At 39.9% G+C, this 22,430-nt stretch overlaps 1 long non-coding RNA gene across 7 annotated transcripts in view; it reads right to left on the bottom strand.

The window, feature by feature from the left end:
* The window catches only part of LOC149127452 (uncharacterized), a 77,844-nt gene that overhangs the window by 36,764 nt on the left and 18,650 nt on the right, over positions 1-22,430 (bottom strand). For 3 of the 7 annotated variants that reach the window (XR_016231203.1, XR_016231205.1, XR_016231206.1), the window contains exons 2-3: positions 8,109-8,178; positions 5,820-5,951 (exon numbers count right to left, since the gene is read on the bottom strand). This is a non-coding gene — a long non-coding RNA (uncharacterized LOC149127452). Of the gene's footprint in view, positions 1-3,876; positions 4,165-5,819; positions 5,952-8,108; positions 8,179-22,430 lie in introns of those variants that run through there. The other 4 variants (XR_016231207.1, XR_016231204.1, XR_016231208.1 and 1 more) reach the window with 2 other exon arrangements.

The following is a 22,430-nucleotide window of genomic DNA, read 5'->3' on the forward strand; positions in this document are numbered from 1 at the left end:
TGAGATTGGTCAGAAATCCTGAAAGCTCATTTCTAAACAAAATCAAGACTCTCAGACATTTAAATTTTTTACCAGGTTGAAGAAATTGTCAACCAGAACAAAAGTGTATGCTAATTGAGTAGCTTCATGTAGACAAAATATTTAAAGTTCTGAGAGCATTATTAATTGAGCTATCTAACTTCAGTCCCCAAATCTGAATTATCTAGAAGAAAATCCAATACAAAACCTGAATTTCTTTCACTCAACATATACTCCCTCCCCTCAAGAAGAGTTAAGTTAAGCTGCCCAGAGTTATTATAAGAGTTTACATTGCTTTCTGAGATGCTGGTCTCTAAACTACTCATTCAGCAATGATGTCACAAATGCCTAGACACTAATGGAACACGGCGCACACCACTGTGACATGTTCTTCTGCTCAGTCACCAACCTCTTAATTAATTTTTTTAGCCTCTACTTAAGAATTACAACTGTTCACACAAACTTCTCTAATGTTATCCTAGTGTCTCAATTCAACTTGCATTTTTGCTCCTGACCCCAAATTATCCATTTGCATACCCTGTTGACATTGACTGTCTTGATGGCTCTCACTATGGCTCTCCACTCTGTCTCTCTCTTTCCCTGACAGTTCCTTCTCAACCTGCTTGGTTTCAGCAGTTTCTTGCTTATCCTTATCTTGTTTTGTTTTGTTTATCCTATGAATCCTACCTGGATATTTCACCATCACTATGGCTTCAACCCCTAATTTACACTGACACTGATGTGCAAATTTAAATTTCTATCTCCATCTTTCTGAAACTCCAAACTCATTTTGATTACCATTTATTGAAATAAAAATGTGGGAATCCTGTAAACTCTTTATACCCGGCAGGTTGAAATCTAATGCATCATCTTTCTCCTAGAGCTTCCTCATACTCTTATGTTCTGTATGTTTACATAAAACTCTAATGCAAGCTCTGACATACTTCCATATCTTTCTATATTCTATCCCTAATGTTAGGGATTCCTCTTTGCATATTAATTACTAAGAAAAGTTCACCCTTAAATTATTAATGTACATGTCACCTCCTCTGTGATAGCCCAGGAGACAATGGGTACTCTAGAAAAACAACAGCTCTGGCTTTGAATCACAGCCCCAATATTTATTATGAAGTCATACAGAATTGGCCTCACACAGCCTGCCTTTCCTTAGCTATAAAATCTACATCAGAGGATCGTAAGCTTCAACTGAGATGATGTGTATGAAAAGTCTAGTGCAACAAATGGTACCTATGAGGTCTTCCATAATTACTTGTCATGTTGCCCTTCTTTCCTCTTCTGGTTACTGGAACACATGTATTTTATGACTGCAGCTCTGGTTATACCTCATATTGGTGCTCTTGTTCTAATCCTCTAGGCCCTAAGCTCTTCCATAAGAAAAGCCTAGAACCTAGCACCAACAGTAGGTACCTATGCATATTTTTAATTTTTTTGTTTATTATCATTTTATTTGAATGGGAGAGAGAGAGAGAGAAAGATACAAATCTTCCTTCCCAAATGCCTACAATAGCAAGAGGGGGACAGGCAGAAGGCAGAAGACCGCAACTCAATCTAGTTCTTCCATGCACAGGGTAGGAATCTGAGTACTTGCATCAACTGGTGTCTCCCAGAATCGAACAGGAGATGTTAACATTCCAAGTAGCCTCTTAACTGCTATGCCAAATGCCTGTCCTCATGCTTATTTAACTGCAGTGAGACTGGAGACAGTGCAGCCTCCAACTCTAGCACTTATGCTATAAAGCCAATGTCACTGAGGAAATGATGGTACCATTAAGATAAAGAGAAAAACCAGGGCTGACCACCTCTGCAGAATAATGTGAAGAATCCTGCTCATGGCACATTAGGTCTTAAAGAGCATAAGGAAGGCAAACAGCAGGAAACTGAAGCTGTGCCTAAGTTGGGGTAACATTTAGCAAAGGAAGGAGTGGGAAAATGTAAGGACAACACAGTGAAAAATGAAAAAAAGGAAGGAAGATAAGGAAGAAAACAGAGTTTTGAATTCATAGTTTTGAATGAAAAAGAGTTTCCCAGGATTAGAAAATTAAAATAGGTTCTATGGTATTGGTCAAAGAGGAGAAATCAGTTTTAAAAGAAACGTGAAACAAAACATATTTCAAGAGAATAAGAAGTGAGTTGCAAAATCTTCCATCAAAGAAAATCTCTGGACTACACAGCTTCACTAAAGAACTCCACCAAACATTTAGTGAAGAATTAACACCAATTCTTCTTAAATTATTCCCAAATATAAAAGAGAAGGGAATCCTTCCAAACTCATTCTATGAGGCCAGCATTGTCTTGATACCAAAACCAGTCGAGGACACAACAACAAAGCAAATGGGGCCACTGTATATTAATCAAAGAAACTACTCCAGGAACAGATAACAATCATTAAGTTGTACATAGAAATGCAGGATGGAAGAGACCTCATTTAATAGTAGTTCATGTGAAAATGATGGTGTTTTGCTTTCTGAAGCTTAATAATGGCCAAAGGGTTAACACAGTTGCCTTTAAAAGTTGCCGCAATATTTGCTAACATCCAAGTGTGTCAAAGAGTTCAGGTGAAGACCCGCTTTGCCTGCACTGTCAATACTCATTGGGAGTGGAGTGATCAGGTCCGAGGATGTCATTCTGAGACAGATATTGTCAAACTGAACAACTTCCAGCTGAGATTAACCCAAGCAAAAACAGCATGAAAAAGCATTACATAAGAAATAGCTGAAGGACAAGATGCATCAGGCAGGGAAAGAGCAAAGTTGAAAGACACATGTCAACCAAGGTGTTACAGGATCCAGAACTGTGTACCAGGGACAAAGTAGCTCTCACTACAAACAACAACCACCATTCTAATCTACTCCCTGCTCCAAAGACTCTATAAAAATATAAGAAAATCGGAGCTGGTGCTGTGGTGCAGTATATTAATCCTCCACCTAAGGCGCCAGCATCTCATGTGGGCACCGGTTCTAGTCCCAGATGCTCTACTTCTTATCCAGCTCTCTGCTATGGCCTGCGGAAGCAATGGAAGATGGCCCAAGCACTTGGGTCCCTGAGCCCTCATTGGAGACCCAGAAGAAGCTTCTGGCTCCTGGCTTCAGATCACCCCAGCTCGGGCTGCTGCAGCATCTGGGGAGTGAACCAGCAGATAGGTGGAAGACCTTTCTCTCTGTCTCTCCCTCTCGCTGTAACTCTACCTCTCAAAAAAAATGTTTAAAGAAAATATAATATATTATTTTTTAATTTTTTAAAAAGATTTATTTTATTTATTTGAAAGACAGAGTTACACAGAGAGGTAAAAACAGAGAGAAAGGTCTTCCATCCACTGGTTCACTCCCTAGATGGCCACAATGGCTGGCCGATCTGAAGCCAGGAGCCAGGAGATTCTTCTGGGTCTCCCATGTGGGTGCAGGGGCCCAAGCACTTGGGCCATTTCTACTGCTTTCTCAGGCCATGGCACAGAGCTGGATTGGAAGAGGAGCAGCCGGGACTAGAACCGGCACCCATATGGGATGCTGGCGCTTCAGGCCAGGGCTTTAACCTGCTGTGCCACAGTGCCAGCCCCAAGAAATTATTTTCATAGTGTGAGTTATAAAGACTCTTCTAATCACAACATGAAGATCACTATCATAGATTTTGACAAAGTAAATATTTGAAAGTTTGCACAGAGAAACATAAAATAAACAAAGACTAAAAAAAAAAAAAAAAACCGCCAACAGAGTAACAGCACCAAATGCTGGTGATAATAGAGAGATACTGGAATATTTACACATGGCTAGTAAGAATGAAAAATATTTTTAAAAAATGATACTTCTTTTATAAGCCAGGCATCAATTACTGGCCATACAACACAACAACTGGTCTCTTGGACATTTATCTCAAAGAAGTGAATACCTATGTTCATGTGCATTACTGTTTATAGCAGAATTATCCATAATAACCAAAAACTGGGAACAGCCAAGATGTCCTCCAGTGGGTAAATGCTTACACAAATCCAGGTATATCCTATCACACAGCACTACTTTGCAATAAAAAGGGGAGGAAACGGTCCATTCATACAACAATTTGAATTATGCTGAATCAAAAAGGTCAATCCCAAAAGGTGACTCGGCGTACAACTCCTTTTATATAACATTTCTGAAACGACAAATTACAGAAATAGGGATCAAATTAGTGGCTGTGGAGGTGGAGAGAGGAAGGGGAGGACTGATGCAGAAAGGAGGTGGATGTGGTTACAAAAGGGCAGCATGAGGGATTTCATGGGGATGGAACTGTTCAGGATCTTGACTATGATGGTTACTACATAATAAAAGTGTGTACAACTACCAAAAAGACAGACAATAACATCTTTTGATAAGGTAGTGGAAAAGTACAACCTGCCAACTCTGCCGGAAGGAATGTAAAATGGTGCCACCACTTTGGAAAACAATTTGGTAGTTATTGAAAATATCAAACACACAGTTACTGCATGACCCAGCAACTACACTTATAAGTACATACTCAAGTGAAACACAAACATGTCCACACAAAAATGTGTACATCAAGCTCAGACAGTTTTCATAATAGCATTTTAATTTTTAAATTAAAATTAAAATTATTTTAAAATGTATTTAAAATTAAAATAATTTTAATTTATTTTTACAAATAAAAATTATTTGTAAAATTGAATACTACCCAATGCCATCATCTGATGAGTAGATAAAATATCTATACCATGGAATATGATCCTACAAGAAAAATGGATGAACTATAGGTAGATGCTGAAACATGAATGACCCTTGAAAATGTTACACTAAATGACAGAGGTCAATCACAAAAGACCCTATATTATGCTATTCTAATTATATGAAAAGTTCAGAACAGACCAAGAAAGCAAGCAAGCAGATTACTGGCTTTGTATGACTGAAGGGGAGAATGAGGAATTACTACTAATGGACAGAGATTCTTTGGGGGATTATATAAATGTCCTGGAATTAGGCAGTGCTGAGCAGGCATAATTCTGAATATCCTAAAAACCAATGAGCTGAATACTTTAATTTGATGATTTTTATAGTGCTGTTTCTTAGTCCACCCGAACGAGGATGGACTGGGTCAGAAGAAAGGTAAGTGCGCCGCTCGCCCGTTCCCCAGCCTCCAGATCCCGGAGACAATCAGATGCAGCGGGGAGTCAAGTCAAGCAAGCAAGAACTCAGTTTATTGCACGTGTAGCAAAGCCTTTTAAAGCACAAGACCGCAGGATTACTGGGGCAGGGCATAAGGACCAACCAATTACTTAAAAGGCCATTTTACAGGGTGACTTTTTACAGGACCAGCCATATGTCTGTACACTCATCATCAGTTGTCACTTCCCCTGATGCTGTGCGGCCAATCAGCTTTGGTGGTAAACAACTTTGGGTACTACCCACCTTACTTCCTTTGGGCGCTATCTTTGAATTGCCACGTGTGCCTAATTTCCCTGCAGGCGCCATCTTTGAATTGCCTCCTATGCCTAATTTCCCCACATTATAATATATGAGTTACATCCCAACAAAGATGTGAATAAATTGTCAAGAATTAAAAACACATACCAGTGAACTAAGCTACACCATGGAATTCTGAGTAGCAGAGGTGAATTGTATCCATGCCAGTATCTTTGTTGTGATATTACACTGGAGTCTTGCAAAAGTATTATCACTGGGGGAAATTACAGAAAATATATCTAAGACTTGTTTGTGCTGCCTCACAAAGTCAGCAAATCTACATAATCCACTGCTAAAACTCACCTGCATCACACACTAAGCCCTCACACTCACCCAGCAGCACTGAAGGAAGAACACCACAGGGTGCCTTCCAGCCATCTGTGAGGGGTCCTCTCATGCACAGAGTCGGAACTGCATCTGCAGCCAAACGATTCTGGTAAATGTTGTTCCAGGCTTCCAACCTCTCTGAGAGGAGAGATACAGAAAAGAGAGGAGGGCATGTTTATACATAAAATATGAAAAACTTAAAGCACATATATTCTAAAACATAAATTTGTATGTAGAGAAATTTGTATTTATATGTTATTAAATTTGCATATATATACACATATATTCTAACTCCGGCACAATATTTAACAAAAATCTGTCCGATACTATACCTTAGCCTGTGTTTCTCTGAAAGTAACATCTGCCATAATGTTTGCTCTGAGTAGCTTTTCAGGATGATGATCCCAGGGAGGAAAAGAGGAAGGTAGGAGGACTGAGCAGAGGAGCAGGAAGAGTGAGGATGATGATCACCACAAGGGGTAACCGATTTCTCCATCTCTTTATGAGAACCCCAGGGAACAAACAGGGCTCTTTGGTCAAAGGTTTGGGTTACATGTGCTGAGCAGTTATCTCAGATATGTCACACTGACAGTACCAGATCAGGGAAGCAAGAAGTACATGGCATGTGCTTAAGGTGAGGCACTGTAGAAAACTAGTTGAATCCTATATACCTGTGGCTTCTGACAACGAGAAGATTTGAAGCCATGTGTAAGTGATAGCTGATAGATTTTGGATGATCCCAATCACACAAAATATATTAGTGGACTGACAAAGTCGGGAAGGAAACTTAAGGATATGTTAGCAGCATTTATCTCTGAGTTAGAGAAATATGGGTAATTTTTTTCTTTTTTATATGTTGTATTTGTATAAATATATGCTATATCTGAATTGCAAAATGAAACAAATTATTTTTAGGGAGCTGAACTATATGGTTTGAGGATGAATGCTTATATGAAGTTCAAAGGACACAGAGGATTCTTTTACTGTATGGAAAGGTATGGTATGTGATCTCTTGCATCACAGACTAGGAGTCTCTGATAATCCCGAGTACCAGGGACAAAGCAGACACTCAACTCACATTTGTCAAACAACGAACACAGGTATATAAAAGCATAAGAACTCAGAATGTCTTAAATGGAAAAAAATTCAGTGATTCTTCACAGCAATGAAACACATATCCACACAATATATATTCATACCTATGATCACAACAGTGCTATTCAGTCTAGCCAAAATAGTGAAAGCAATCCACATACCCATCAACAGATAAGCAGAAAAACGAAATGCTATCCTTTGCTCATTTGTTAATTGAGTTATTTGTTTCCTTGGAATTGAGCTGTTTGAGTTCTTCACGTATTTTGGAGATTATAAAATGCATAGTTTGTATTTTCCCCTAGTCATGGGCTAGCTCTTCATGCTGTTAATCATATCTTTTGCAGATGCTTTTTAGTTCGATATAATCCCATTTGTTTATATTTGCTTTTGTTATTTGTGCTTTTGGAGCCTTGCCCAAGTCAGTGTCATGCAGATTTTCTCATTTCTTTCTGTAACTTTAGATTTAGGTCTCATGTGTAATTCTTTTATCTGTTTTAAGTTAACTTCTGCAGTGTTCACATCATATATATAATTGTCCAGTTTCATTATTCTGCATGTGGATATCTAGTTTTCCCAACACAATTTACTGAAGAAACTGTCCTCTTCTCACTGTGTGTTGGCAGCACTTTCCTCACATATCAATCGACTATAAACACTTGGTTTATTTCTAGGCATTCTATTCTGTTCCATTGCTTAATGCTTCTGTTTTTAAGCCAGTAACATGCTATTTTGATTAAAAAATAGCTCTTTATTTTGCAATCTAGATGTGTGCTGTCTCCAGCTTTGTTCTTTTTGCTCAAGACTGCTCTGTTTGTTTGGGATCTATTCTGATATCTTACAGGTTTGGAGATTACTTTTTCTGTATCTGTAAAATTTTCATTGAATCTGTGGATCACTTTGGATAGAATGAACACTAACAATCTCTTAATTATTCCAATGAATAAGCATGAAATATGTCTTCCTTTTGTGTCTTCTTCAATTTCTTCCACCAGTGTTTTATATTTCCAATGTATGAATCTTTCATTTAATTGGCTAAATTTATGAATTGCCATAAAAGACATGAAAAAAATTCTCAACATTTCCAATCATCAGGAAAATGTAAATAGAAACTACAATAAAATATCACATCACAGGTATTAGAATGGCTATTAACAGAAAGATTAATAGTATTTGTTGGCAAAGATGTGAAGAAAAGTCTACCATTTGAGTGGCAGGAACCCAAGTTCTTGAGCAATCACCATTGCCTCCCAGGGTCTGCATTAGCAGGAAGCTGGAATCAGAAAGACAGAGCAAAGTATCACACCCAGATTCCATAATGCAGGACACAGGCATTGTAACCAACATCTTAACTACTAGGTCAAACACATGCCCCTTTTCAGTTTTCTTTACTTCTAATTATAGAAACAATATAAAACGAGGTACTCTGGTACAATCATTTAAAGGTCCTGTGTTTTTTAGATGATCATGTTGCAGAGCAAAGACCGTAGAATTTTTGTGGCTTCCAACAGTAATAGTTCATTTCTTGCTCATTCCATGTGCTCATTTTGGATGGGCTGTAGTTATGCTACATCTCATTTTCACTCTGGGACCCAGGCTACCTGAGTAGCCTCTGCCTGTAACTGTCATCATGGCAGAGAACAAGGCAAACTACATACTGATCTTAAAGCTTCTGTTCTAGAACATCCCTTCCACCCTCTTCTCACTGGCCAAAGTGAACCATGTGGTCACGCCTGTGATCAATTTAACAGGAAAGGGGCATCATGTATTTGTGACCAGAAAAACAGTCCACGGGGCCAGCACTGGGGCATAGCGGGTAAAGCCGCTGCCTGCAGTGTCAGCATCCTGTATGGGTGCTGGTTCAAGACCCAGCTGCTCCACTTCCAACCCAGATCTCTGCTATGTCCTGGGAAAGCAGTAGAAGATGGCCCAAGTGCTTGGGCCCCTGTACCCATGTGAGAGACCCGAAAGAAGCTCCTGGCTTCTGGCTTCACATTGGCTCAGCTCTGGCCATTGCGGCCGATTAGGGAGTGAACCAATGGATGGAAGACTTCTCTCTCTCTCTCTACCTCTCCTTCTCTGTGTAACTCTGACTTTCAAATAAATAAATAAATCTTAAAGAGATGAAAAGAAAAGAAAAACAGTTCAAATACTTGCCTTGCTACTTAATAGCTTTGGACATTGTTCCTTATATCCTGTGATCTTCAGAGTCTTCATCTATTAAATGAGGATAAATATTCCAATGACATGAAATTTTTGTGAGGACTAAATGAGGTCACATAAGCACTTGAGGCAATGTCTGGCACATGGTGTTTTCAGTTAAATGAAATGCTCTATGGGGTGTGTGCCATAGTACAGTCAGATAAGCCACTGCTCAGGATGCCTGAGCAGCTGATCCAGCTTCCTACTAAAACACCCTGGGAGGCAGCAAATGATGGCTCAAGCAGCTGGGTTTCCACCACCCACATGAAAGACCTGGATGGAGATCCAGGATTCCGCCTTGGCCTGATTCAGTTCTCTCTCTCTCTCTCTCTCTCTCTCTCTCTCTCTTTCTCTCCCCCTTCCCTCCCTCCCTGTCTGCCTGTCTCCCTTCCTCCTTCCCTACTAAATGAAAATAAGCAGTTTAAAAAAAAAATGAACTGCCCCACCAATTGACGATCTCTTTTTGAGGGCAGATATTTCCTACTCACAGTTTACCATAGCATAGCACTGCAAGTACTTCAACAGATTAGGGAAAAGTGAATTACTATGTGCTTATTAAAGGAAATTTAGAGAGCATGAAAAAAATATTCTAAAGAAAATAAATTAAACCAACTCTTTTCAATTAGCTGGTTGTCTTCATCATCACCAATGAGCAAGATATGAGATATTTTTAATTCATATCATTTCTTTCCCTGGCTTATACCTGATGCATAGATTTTGTCTTGCACAGGGTAAGCACTACTTCTGCAGGTGTTTCCTAGCTCAGCAGAAACCTGGCAACAAACCATCTTTACAGAGCTCAGTGTCTGCATAGGGCACTGGGATGTGTTGGGAACTCTAGAAACTAACAACAACTAGAGACAGGAAGTAGAAATTACTATCCAACCTTCTCCTTTCTGGGACAGGGTCTCCAAAGAATGGGATTCTTCTATTCCAGGATTCTAGCTACATATCACCTATTCAGGTAACAAAGAAGTTCTTTGGGGATTTTTACATTCTCTTCTCATTTAAAGGCTCATAATTTTTTTTTTTGACAGGCAGAGTTAGACAGTGAGAGAGACACACAGAGAGGAAGGTCTTCCTTCAGTTGGTTCACCCCACAAATGGCTGCCATGGCCAGCGCATTACGCTGATCCAAAGCCAGGAGCCATGTGCTTCCTCATGGTCTCCCATGCGGCTGCAGGGCCCAAGCACTTGGGCCATCCTCCACTGCCTTCCCGGGCCACAGCAGAGAGCTGGACTGGAAGGGAGCAACCGGGACAGAATCTGGCGCCCCAACCAGCACTAGAACCCAGGGTGCCAACGCTGCAGGCAGAGGATTAGCCAAGTGAGCTGCGATACTGGCCTAAAGGCTCATAATTTAAATGTGTATCAGTAGAGTAGAAAAGAGGAAATGCAAGTAAAAAATCATAACTAAACTCCACCTTGCCTACATGTAAAATAATATCTACTCTATTCATACTCTTCTTTCAAAAAGTTGAATTCCATATTAAATCTGCTTTTGTAACATAAATACTTCTATTCCTTAGAGACCTCCCCATCAGCCTGGTCCATTAAGAGTTTACTACAGGTAAGATAATGTCCCCAAATGCACATACACTGTAAAACCCACAAGACATATAAGATGAGTTATAATAGCTATCAGGTCTAAGGGCTGCTCTAAGGAATAGAAATAGAAATCCTATTCTTTGTAGACTAATTGGTATAAGTCACAAGGAAACATTTTTCAGTTAAATGGAAGGGAGACTTCACCCAAATGGTCTTGAAAGCCCTTTACCCTTGAGATATGATGATATCGATAATGGCCTAATTGAAACTGAAGAGCCCATCAGGCAACTGGTCCATTGTATTGGCTTTTTCCCATTCTCTTTGGGTCTGGTGACAAACTTACATGAGCAGCTGTGTTCTACAACCAGTCTGCTAAGAGTTGGGGGGGACACAAGAACCAGAACTACAGTCCCCCTTTCCATCTTATGGATTTACCCCTACTCAAGCAGACCACAAACATTAAAGTCCATCGACATGGCCAAGAAGGACACAACTAATCACAATGTCACAGGGAGGAGTGAGACTAATTCTGGAGGAAGTTCTACAGACAATCAGCACTATGGAAATTAAACAGACGGGTGGATAAACATACCACAACTTCCTATGGTTGCTTCCTAATCTATGAATTTAGATTAAATATGCCATCAAACAGTTTTCAGTTCCCTCAGTAGGCTTCAGAGAAACCTTCCCCTACCCCTGACACAGCTATGTACACACACATTATTCCAAGGTGGGCAATGTTTCAGTAGGAGGCTCCTACACTGTGAATCCACACCACATTTATGTTTCTCCTCATTTTTCCACTTTGTTCTGACCACCTGTTCGTTCCTCACAGCCAAATCCTTCCTGAAGCTTTAGAATGTATTTGAACAGTCAAAACACTATATTTGTTCCTCTTATAGAATAAAGGGTTATCTGAGAGAGATTCAGAGTTCTAAATATGGAGAAGCATGAGAAGATGGAAGAAACAGCAACTACTCCTTAAACGTTGAAAAGGGAAAAGGAGACTTGATCCACTTGATCTCAAAAGGGAGATGTTAGGATGGGGTTAAACCAATGATAGAAGTCTGAAGGGTGAATGCAGTCTGCTGGTAGCATTAGGCATCTTAGGAAGGAATGAGATCTTCTGTTGTCAGGGTTCAAGCAAAGGCCTGGAAAATGCCATAACAAGTTTGATCTAGGAATCTGAAAGGCTGTGGGGACTTCTCTCAACCCCAAAGTCTCTTGTATGAAATCCTAGGAATGTTCCAGTCAAGGAAAATAGATTGCAGCTGGGCTATGACCACTGAGGAGTAGTTAAGAATGATTGTTCAAAGTCTGGGTACAAAGGGAGGAGAAACAGCAGCAGTGAAGCCCATTTGAGAAGAATGGGAGGATTTGGGTTATGTCTGAATGAGAGGCTTTAGAGGGTGGTGACTAGGAGATGAGATGGAAAACTAGTCCAGGATCCAAGCTTAGGTGACCACGAATGCCATGAGAAGTAATAAGAATTTTTTCTTCTTTTTTCTTCAAGTCAGAGTTACCGAGAGAGAAATATTTCATCTGTTAATTTACTTCCCAAATGGCTACAATGACTGCAGCTGGGCCAGGCCAAAGCCAGGAGCCAGAGCTTTCTCCTGGTTTCACACATGGGTGACAGAGGCCCATGTACTTGGGCCATCTTCTGCTGCTTTCCCAAGTACATTAGCAGGGAGCTGGATTGGAAATGGAGCAGCTGAGGCTTGAACCGACGCCCAAAAGGGATTCTGGCACTGCAGGCATTGACTTAACCTGTTGCACCACAGCGCTGGATCCCAGATTTCTTTAGAAAAGCTATTGGTTGAACTCTGGTCAATGACTGTCACCTTTTTGCTTGGAATGCCAATGTTATAAAACACACACTATCACAACATAAGCCACTGAGTTTCTAGGGTCGTACCTCCAACAAACTTCACACATTCATATTAAGCCTGTCACTGTTAATTCTGCTCCCACAGATGATGAGAAATCTCTCCAGATTCTGCATAGGGGAAGTGAAATAGAGTCAGAGAAATCAGTATTGCAGGAACACACAGCGTAGGTTTGAGCCATAGGAGTGCAAAAGTCTTTTCCATTTCAATGGCCTAGGCTGTGACAAACTCTTAGGCCTAACCCATGAGAGTAGAAGTCAGAGAGAAAAAAGGAAAACATACACACAAAGGGATCTGCAAGAAAATGTAACCAGAGAGAGCAGCTTCCACAGTGGAAAAAGTCCGTGCTGTGTTTAAATCACTTCCTTTCAGCCAAGATAGGCTATAAGGCTTTAGTAGTTACCTGACAGTTCTAAGCTCTATATCCCTAACATATACAAAGAAGACCAAAGAGTCTACCCTTCAAGTCCATTGTAAGAATTTGCAATAGTCTACATAAATCTCCATAAAAGTTCCTAGCACAGGTCCTGTCCCACTTTAAGATTCCATAAATGACAGAATTTTCTATGATTATTAAATTTTGTGACTATGTATGTACATGATGTGCTAACAGATTGGAAGCATGAAAAGTCAAGCATTCCTATTTCTAATAAGAATTTGAGATAGATTGGAGGATATTATGAATTTGAAACCTTTAAACAGCATGAATTTGAAAACTGATGGTATATAGGACACATCTAGTAACATGTGCTAGCTGCATACTGAGAATACATGCATGCATGTGAGAAAAATAATCAACTGAAGCTTAAGATTAACAAGTGAGGTTTGGATGCCAAGCAACCAAATACTCAAACTCAACTGGCTTCAATACTGAGGAAAATATATGAGCTCCCATAATTGAAATTCAGTTCAGGATTATTTGTTTTAAGGGCTCTGTGGGATCCTCAGGGATCCAGGTTCTCTAACATCTTCCCTCCAGCAACCTAAACATCTCAGCTTATCTCCGGGTGTGCTATCTTCATGGCCACAACAGGGCTGCAGGCATTGCAGTGGTCACATTAAGATATGACAGTGAGGCTACTCCTTCTTAGGGAGGAAAAACTTACCAGACATCTCCCAACAGTTACCCTCTTTTTTCTTCGGCTAAATTTGGGATAAACGCCACTTCCTAAGTCAGCCACTGCTAAGAATTGGACTCCTAAATTTAGCTTGGATTGATTCTATTTATCCTAGGACCGAGAAAGGGAGTGGAACTTCAAATAAAAGACAACTGGGAGCATGCCTGTGGCACACCAGGTTAAGCCACAGGTTGGGATGCCCACATTCCATGTTAGAATGCCAGTTTGCATCCCTGTTCCTCCACTTTTGATACAGCTCCCTGCTGATGTATCTGAGAAGGCAGCAAATGATAGCCCCAGTGCTTGGGTCCCTGCTACCAAAACTGAGTTGGTCAATTCACCTTTACATGCCAAACATACCCACAAAGCAAGCACACAGATCAAGAAATGGAGCATCTACAGCACCCTTGACTTCCCTGCCACCCTCCATTAAGCCCTATGGTGGCTTCCAATAGCTAATTTCCCCTCGTTAGACTTGATGAAAACAACTCTGACTGTATGTATTCTGTGTTGAGCCCTTTTTCATTCAATATAAAGATCCATATTAAACAGAAAACCATTTATTCTCCATTCTCAACACATCCTGTTATATAAATATATTGTAACTTTTTTATCAGTTCCACTGTTGACAGACATTTAGATAACATCTTAGCCATTTCCAATAGTGCTGCTTTGAACTTTCTGGCATGCATGTTTTGGAGAATATATGTGTACCTTCATGTATTTAGTGTACATATCTAGTGGAGAAATGCTACAACCTAGATTATATCTACCTTCAGAGGCAAGAATATGTCAAAGTGGTTCCACTAGAAACTAGATGTTTCCACTTAATAAAAGGTTTCTGAAAAAAATAGACATTTGCAAAATGCAAAAAATAGCTTATGGACCCCACTACTGCCTTCATGGATACTTCAGCAGTCTAATGACACCAGTTAAGAACTTCTACTTAAATGTATTCTCTTATTCTGTCCCCCAAAGAAAACAGGCAACACTATTCCTCATAATATGCACATCAATGATTTTGACACTGGGATGGAATTCTCTATAACAGTTAACTTTACATGTTAACTTAACCAGGCTAAGGGTCACCTAGAGAGCTGATGCAACTAGTTCTGGGAGGGTCCCAGAGGACTCTCCTTCTAGAAGAGATCAGCATTTGAATCAGTAGACTGTAGTCCTCCTCCCCCAACCTCAGCAATTCAGACAGGCATCATCCAATCCATGGAGGTCCCAAACAGAAAAGAAGGCTGAGAAAGGGTGAATTCATACACACTCACTCTTTCTCTTTCCCTCTGTGACATCATTTTCTTTATCCTCAGGCACTGGAGCACATGATTCTTGTCCTTCAGACTCAGATTGAATGACATCAACAGCTTTCTTGCATCCCTAGCTCTCGGATGCCAGACCATGGTAATTCTTGCCCTCTTTAATTGTGAGAATTCCCTTTACAAATCTCTCTTATATATCTACATACATCCTATTGGTTCTGTTTCTCTGAACAACCCTAATGACTATCTCTCAGTTCTATTACCCCTGAGCTGTTATAACCTTTCTTGACAGGTAATGGCCAGAAAAGGACTTTAGGTTCACCTGAGGCCTTTTTGTGTGATGAGGACACTGTCTCAGAGTGTTATGTGGCCACAGGTAGCTGACATCAGAATGAGCCCCAGAGCCACATCTTCTGTAACACATAACCCCTCCCTTCAGTGTCAGGAAGGGAGGTAGAAAGGGCCAAAGAGACACAGGCTTCAGAGTAAGATAGACCTACACCAGCACACAGATCTGGCCTCTCCCTACAGCAAACCTGGGACATGTGACTAAAAAGGACAACAGTTTGGCTCCACCCATGGACCCAGGATTAATATTGTTTTTCTAAATCCAGTGTCTTCCTTCTTGCTGTCAGCTGAAACATGCAATTAGAATAAAATCTGTTTGTCATCTCTTGCCCTCAACGCCCTAGCTGAACCCAGCATCTTCAATTCTCTCCATTGTTCAACATGCTCTAGCTGCGTGGCTTTTAAAGCCTTCACATTTGTTCTCTTCATCTCCACATAGCCGCCTCTTTCTGGTGACTCAGGTCTCAGCTTACTTAAATATCACCTCCTTACAGTACCCTTCATTACCCAGCTCTCAAAGTGAAGGAAGCCCCTCTGCCATTTTCTCTGTGCCATTAACCTATTTAACATTCTTTGTAGAACACAATCAACTACTACTTAAAAACAGGAATACATGGTGACTTGGTGCTGTGCTAACACTAAAGTATACTTACACAAACTTACCTGCTACTGGTTAATCGCTCAACATGAAAATCAAGGAACAAGGAAAGCACAGGCTACTACTGATATATACATTGTGGGTAGAGAAGAAACATACTTCAATACAATCAATGCAATACATGACAGACCCACAACCAGGATCATATTGAATGGGGAAAAGCTAAAGGATTTCCACTAAGATCCAGAACCAGACAAGGATGCCCACTCTCACCATTACTATTCAATGGGGTTCTAGAAGTTTTAGCCAGAGCCATTAGATAAGAAAAAGAAAACAAAAGGATACAAATGGTAAAGGAGGAAGTCATATTACTCCTGTTTGCTAAGGATATGATGTAATAAATAGGGGGTCCAAAAGACTCCACTAAGAGATGATTGGAACTCATACGAGTTGGGGAGATCCAAGGTGGCTGAATATGGTGTAGCCACACAAACTTCAACTGCTCTGGGATATGAAAAGAACAAAGGGAGGATGATGTTTCCAGGGAACCGATTGACACAAACTTTTTGGCAAAGAACTTAGAAAACAGTGAAGACTCTGTAGGGCCAGAGGAGAGAGGATCGGGACACCACTGCAGCCAGCTGTGAGTCACTATCACACCATGACAAGGTAAGAAGAAATTACTGCACTCCCTGCAGCTGGTAGTTTTAGCTGAGAGGGAATTGCACCATCACCACTAACTTTTGTTTCAGCGTGGGGAGCTGACTGGGGTCTGAGCTACTGCCAGGCTCAGAGCAGGGAAGCCAACCGTCTTCCCCTCCCTGACTCCCACAGAGCATCATACTCAGCATTGGAGAAGCCCTGCAAGGTACAGGTACCAGTAAAGACTTCTTGGATAAGACCCCAAGGCACAGGCAGTCAAAGCCAAAATTAACATTTGGGATTGCATCAAATTGAGAAGTTTCTGTACTGCAAAAGAAACTGTCAGAAACAGAAGGGGCAACCGACAGAATGGGAAAAAATATTTGCTAACTATGCGACAGATAAAGGGTTAATGACCAGAATCTACAAAGAAATCAAGAAACTCCAAAACAACAAAATAAACAATCCACTCAAGAGATGGACCAAGTATCTAAATAGACATTTTTCGACAGAGTAAATCCAAATGGCCAACAGACACATGAAAAAATGTTCAGGATCACTAGCAATCAGGGAAATGCAAATCAAAACCACAGTGAGGTTCCACCTCACCCCGGTTAGAATGGCTCACATTCAGAAATCTACCAACAACAGATGCTGGCGAGGATGTGGGGAAAAAGGGACACTAACCCACTGTTGGTGGGAATGCAAACTGGTTAAGCCACTATGGAAGTCCGTCTGGAGATTCCTCAGAAACCTGAATATAACCCTACCATTCAACCCAGCCATCCCACTCCTTGGAATTTACCCAAAGGAAATGAAATTGGCAAACAAACAAGCTGTCTGCACATTAATGTTTATTGCAGCTCAATTCACAATAGCTAAGACCTGGAATCAACCCAAATGTCCATCAACAGTAGACTGGATAAAGAAATTATGGGACAAGTACTCTATAGAATACCATACAGCAGTAAAAAAAAAAAATGAAATATGGTCATTTGCAATAAAATGGAGGAATCTGGAAACCATCCTGCTGAGTGAACTAAGCCAGTCCCAGAGGGAAAATATCATATGTTCTCCCTGATCGGCGGCAACTAACCGAGCAGCAAAAAGGAAGCCTGTTGAAGTGAAATGGACACTATGAGAAACAGTGACTTGATCGACCCTTGTCCTGACTATTGATGAACAACTTAATGCTTTATCCCTTTTAGTATTTTTGTTTGTTCTACTTAATACTATTGGTTGAATTCTGTAATTAACACACAATTATTCTTAGGTGTTTAAATTTAACTGAAAAGTGATCTCTGTTAAATGTAAGAGTGAGAATAAGAGAGGGAGGAGATGTACAACTTGGGACATGTTCAATCGGACTTGCCCCAAGAGGTAGAGTTAGAAATGTGCCAGGGGATTCCAATTCAATCCCATCAAGGTGGCATGTACCAATGCCATCTCACTAGTCCAAGTGATCAATTTCAATTCACAATTGATCATAATGATAGGTCTAAAAGTCAAAGGGATCACATAAGCAAGACCAGTGTGTGCTAATACTAACTGATAGACTAAAAAAGGGAGAGAATGATCCAACATGGGAAGCGGGATACACAGCAGGCTCATAGAATGGTGGATGTCCAAAACAGCACTCTGGCCTCAGATTTAGCCCTTAAGGCATTTGGATTTGGCTGAAGAGCCCATGAGAGCATTTTAGGCATGGAAAGCCAAGACACTCTGGCAAAAAAAAAAAAAAAAATGACCTAAATGAAAGATCTTTGCAAGTGAGATCCCAGTAGAAAGAACGGGCCTTCAAAGAAGGAGGTACCTTTCTCTGAAGGGAGGAGAGAACTTCCACTTTGACTACGACCTTGTCTAAATAAGATCAATGTCTGCGAACTCAAAAGGCTTCCATAGCCTTGGCAACTCATGACAAGAGCCTAGGGAGATTACTGATGCCATAAACAAGAGTGTCAATTCGTTAAGTCAACAAGAGGAGTCACACTGCACTTACTCCCCATGTAGGATCTCTTTTCTTAATGTGTTGTCCAATGTGAATTAATGCTATAACTACTACTCATACAGTGTATTTCACTTTATGTTCTGTGTGGGGGCAAACTGTTGAAATCTTTATTTAATATATGCTAAACTAATCTTCTGTATATAAAGATAATTGAAAATGAATCTTGATGTGAATGGAATGGAAGAGGGAGCAGGAGTTGGGAGGGTTGCGGGTGGGAGAGAAGTTATGGGGGTTTGGAAAAAACCATTGTAATCCATAAACTGTACTTTGGAAATTTATTTATTTACTAAATAAAAGTTTAAAATACAGAAGGCCTGTTAAGTGAAATAAAACAGAAACTTTCCTAATTTGGAGAAAAAAGTGATACCCAAGTACAGGAAGCATATACAACTTCTAATAGACATGACCAGAAAAGAGCTTCATGACACACTATAGTCAAACTTTCAACAGTAAAACATAAAGAAAAGATTCTAAAATGTACATGAAAGAAATGCCAGATTACTTTCCAATTAGACTGAAAGCTGATTTCTCATCAGAATCCCTACAAGCTAGAAGAGAATGGAGAGACATAGTCCAAATTGCAGAAAAAAGTCAAGCCAGAAAACTGTACCTTGCAAAGCTCTCATTTATGAATGAAATAAAGTTGAAATAAAGACCTTCATAACAAACAGAGATTGAAAGACTCTGTCACCACTCATCCAGCCTTAAAAATTATGTGTAAGGATGTGCTACACACAGAAAAACAGAAATATTGTCATTATTATGAAAGAATATGAAGGCAGAAAATCTCCTAGTAGAAGTACAAAGGAAATCCAAAGTAAACAATAAGAATATTGACGGGAAAATGACAGGGCTAAGTCATTACTTATCAATAAAAACCCTTAATATAAATGTCCTAAATCCCCCAATTAAAAGATACATACTGGGGCTGGAACTGTGGTCTAATCGGTTAAGCTTCTGCCTCTGGCACCGGCATACCATATGGGTGCCAGTTTGAGTCCCAGTTGCTCTACTTTTGATCCGTCTCCCTGCTAATGACATGAGGAAACAGTGGAAGATGGCCCAATTGCTTGGGCCCTTGCACCCATGTGGGAGACCTGGAAGAATCTCCTGGCTCTTGGCTTCAGATAGCACAGCTCTAGCCATTGCAGCCACTTGGGGAGTGAACCAGCGGATGGAAGAACTCTCTGTCTCATCCCTCTCATTCTCTGTAACTCTGCCTCTCAAATGAATAAACAAATATTTTTTAAAAAGAAAAAAGATATATTGGATGAATAGATTAAAAAACAAGACCCAACTATTTGCTGCATGCAAGAAATACACCTCCCGAACAAAAACACACAAAGACTGAAAGTGAAAGGATGGAAAAAGATATTCCATCCTGACAGAAAGCAAATCAGAGCAGGAGCAGCCATCTTATTATCAGTCAAAATAGACTTCAATACCAAAATTGTTATAAGACACAAAGACAAGCATTATGTAATGATTAAGGGACTAACTCAATAGGAAGACATGACTATAGTAAATATATATGCACTCAGTACCAAGACACCTGATATTTAAAAGCAACGTCATTGTATCTAAAGGGAGACATAGACTCCAATACAATATTAATGGGGGACTTCACCCTACTTTCATCAATGGACAGATCAACTAGACAAAGAAATCAAACAACAGAGTTAATCTATACTATGGATCACATAGACAGAATGTTCTGTTATCTACAGAACCTCGGATCCCATAGTTGCAGAATACACATTCTTTTCCTCAGCACATGCTATTTTCTATAGGATAGACCATATGCTAAGCCATAAAGCAAGTCTCGACAAATTCAAAAAAATCAAAATCATACCATGCATCTTCTTTGACAACAATGGAATGAAGCTAGAAATTAACTCAAGAATCTCATTTACATATGCAAACACATGGAGACTAAACAACATGCTTCTGAATGAACAATGGTCACAGAAGAGAAATTTAAAAATTGCCAGATATGAATAAAGATGACAACACAACATAACAAAAACTATAGGATACAGCCAAAGCAGTGTTAAGAGGGAAGTTTATAACAATCAGTGCCTACATCAAGAAATTGGAAAGGCATCAAATAAATGATTTATCAATTTATCTCTAAATGATTTATTAATTCATCTCAAGGACCTAGAAAAACAAGAACAAGACAAACCCAAAAGTATGAGCAAACAAAATTAAAATTAGAGAATAAACAAATAAAATTAAGACCAAAAAAAAAAGACATGAAAATCTGTGAAATGAAGAGCTGATTTTTTGAAAATTTACACAAAATTGGTACACCACTGGCATAACACACCAAAAAAGGTAGAAGATCCAAATTAATAAAACCAGAGATGAAAAAGGAGATATAACAAAGGACACCACAGAAATAAAAAGAATCATCAGGAATTATTACAAATAGTATATGCCAACAAGTTGGAAAAATCTAGAAAAGGTAGACAGTCTAGTAAAATTGAATCATGACGACACAGAAAACCTAAGCAGACCAATTACCATGATGTGGATTGACTCAATAATGAAGAACTTCCCAACAAACAAAAGCCCAGAACCAGGTGGAAATGAAATCAATATACTAAAGAGATATACATAACCCAATGTTTATAGCAGTTCAATTCATAATAGCTAAGATACAGAATCAACTGATGACTGGCTTTAAAAAAATGCAGATATATACTATGGAATACTACTCAGCCATAAAAAGGAACGAACTCCTATTTTTCACAACAAACTCGATGTAACTGGAAACCATTATACATAGTGAAATAGCTAGTCCCAAAAAGACAAATATACTATGTTTCTCCTGATATGTGGTAACTAATAGAATACAAAAAAAAAAAAAGTAACGTGTAAGAGATTTGGGCAAAGTTGCAGGAAATAAAATCAAAGTACAGGAGTTCCAAGATGGCTGAATAGGGTATTGCCACACTACCTTAGCCTGCTGTGGGATATGAAACAAACAAAGGAAGGACTACCTTTCCAGGGGTCTGACAGGAATTTTCAGTGAAGAAGTGGAAAATTTTTAAAAAGACCCTGTGGGACAAGAGGAGAGAAGAAGACAGAAACATTGCTGCAACAAGCTTGGTGCCTGTGAGTTGCCATCTTAACACACCAAGGTAGGAAGAAATTACCATGTACCCAGCTGCCTGCAGTTTTAGCTGAGAACTCTATAGCCACCCACTGACTTTCACTTCAGCCTAGAGAGCTGACTGGAGTCTGAGCAATTATGGGCTTGGAGCAAGGAAGTCGACTTGCTTCCTTCCCCTCACCCAATCCTGTGGAGCACCAAGCACCATGCTCAGCAGTGCAAAGTTTCCCAGCATGCCTCAGTTAATCTACCAGCATCACAGGCAGTCAGGGCAACAGTGGAGCAAAATATTCTGCATACTGCAAATGTGGGAGTTTGGGGGCATTTGCCCTGAGCTACATCCACACACTCTGCATGAGCGAGGGGGCTTGAACTTTGCTTCTGGGGCTAACACCAGAAGCAGCCCACAAAAATTCTGCTCCCACCCTGAGAGATCTGGATAATGACCACACTATACCCTGCAACACCAGGGCTGTAACAATTCCTTCTAAATTTCTCAGTGCCACTGGAAGTCACCCAGCAGACACAGGGTAAAAGCTACCTCTATTCTACCTCTCTTTTTTTTTTACACTTTATATATATATATATTTTTTTTTAACTTTTATTTAGTGAATATAAATTTCCAAAGTAGAGCTTATGGATTACAATGGCTTCCCCCCCATAACGTCCCTCCCACCCGCAACCCTCCCCTCTCCCACTCCCTCTCCCCTTCCATTCACATCAAGATTCATTTTCGATTCCCTTTATATACAGAAGATCAGTTTAGCATACATTAAGTAAAGATTT

Source organism: Oryctolagus cuniculus, chromosome 3, assembly GCF_051225735.1.
Source record: "Oryctolagus cuniculus isolate XC-2025 breed Fujian yellow rabbit chromosome 3, ASM5122573v1, whole genome shotgun sequence".
Lineage (NCBI taxonomy): Eukaryota > Metazoa > Chordata > Mammalia > Lagomorpha > Leporidae > Oryctolagus > Oryctolagus cuniculus.